The sequence below is a fragment of the Phaethon lepturus genome, unplaced genomic scaffold, assembly GCF_000687285.1.
Source record: "Phaethon lepturus isolate BGI_N335 unplaced genomic scaffold, ASM68728v1 scaffold42133, whole genome shotgun sequence".
In the NCBI taxonomy this organism is placed as follows: domain Eukaryota; kingdom Metazoa; phylum Chordata; class Aves; order Phaethontiformes; family Phaethontidae; genus Phaethon; species Phaethon lepturus.
The window spans coordinates 3,438-4,854 of record NW_010530550.1 but is presented as its reverse complement, the minus strand read 5'-3'; the positions used below and the strand labels follow the sequence as shown (position 1 = coordinate 4,854).

Here is a 1,417-nt window from a genome sequence, read left to right as displayed (position 1 = left end):
CGCGGCCCCGCGGGCCCCCCCCGGCACCCCGGCACAAGCCACACTGGCGTTGGACGGCGAGAGGAGGCTGGTGGAGCAGCTGCAGTTACCGTTTCCTTTACGATGCGTTTTCACTGCCGCTCCTGGAGATTTTAAGGCACATCCTGCTCGTGAGCTGCCTGTGGGTAAGTCACCGCGCAGGAGCAGCAGGGAACTCGGCGCCTGCTCCCAGCTGCACGGGAGACTGCTCATTTCTTAAGTATTTTAGGGCTTCACAGAAGTAATACGGAGTTTCCAAAAAGGAACAAAAATATTCTACTCCACCCATAGACACTGCTGTTGTCCTCAGGCTTGACACGACCTACTGGCAAAGGGCTGGTTTCCCCTTTAAAGCTGGGACTCTAAAAATACTTCGGCATAAAGAGCAGGTTTTAGAAATCTGAATTATCTTATCTGTGCATCTGCTCCTCTCCTTGAAAGGATTGCAGCCGCACCTTTGGCAGCTTGCGAGCCGCAGCGCTGCCGTTAGCTCGGTGAGGCATGAAGTTAATAATCTGAGATTGCCGTGGGATTCTGGACGGAACAGTGCACAAAGCAATAACAAAGTCTATGAGGAGATAATTAAATTTAACAGCTTTAGCTAGTTAGAACAACCAGAGAACTTCTGTGCGATACGAAATGCTCACAGAATCCCCTGCGATCGGGGAGCGATGGAAAAGCCCGATTTTGCCGAGAGGTCTCTGAAGTGACGTGAATTATGCGGACACAGAACCCCCGGCAGCATTTAGCAACTTTTAAGTACTAATGCAATCATTTCAAGTATTTGCTTAAACGTTATACAAGCATCCTAAAAAGGAGGGCAAAGTGGTCCAATTGTTATAATTTATATATAAAGGCAGAAATATTAAAAACCCCTGCTAGACCAAAGCCCTCCCACTTATCCGGGGTGTATGCTTCAGGCATTTGTAAATAACCCCAAAAATGGTTTTGGTGTTTTCCTTATTGCCAGATCTCACCCTCCAGAAATCCTCATGGTATAGCCTGTTACAAATTAACCAGTGCTTAATGTTTACACTAAAAACACTGTATTTTTTCTACAGATTCAAGGTTTACAAACACTCAACTTTCTCATCCCGTTTTAAAGTGAAGGAAAGGCAAAGGTCTCCTCTTCCTTTCCTATACAAAGCAAGCAGGCATTTTCAGGGTGAAAAATGACTTAATTCCCCTAAAGGGAAAAGGATTTAAACGAGCAGGAGTGTTCAGGAGAGGAATCCCTCCTGTATATCGCTCTCCCGTCAGGGATAAATATTACTCGCGTACTCAAAAGACGAGCTGCTTTGCACGTGAGAGCGACGCCACGGCTAAAGCCACGGCACCACAGCCGTGCAGCTAGCTTTTACCAAGCCTCACAGTAACGTCTCGGCAAAAGCTGCCCGGA

The 1,417-nt window shown here is 47.3% G+C and overlaps 1 protein-coding gene across 1 annotated transcript in view; it reads right to left on the bottom strand.

Moving 5' to 3' along the window:
- The window catches only part of LOC104618644 (amiloride-sensitive sodium channel subunit beta-like), a gene marked incomplete at both ends in the record, with an annotated part of 5,124 nt that overhangs the window by 332 nt on the left and 3,375 nt on the right, over positions 1–1,417 (bottom strand). The window lies entirely within an intron of this gene.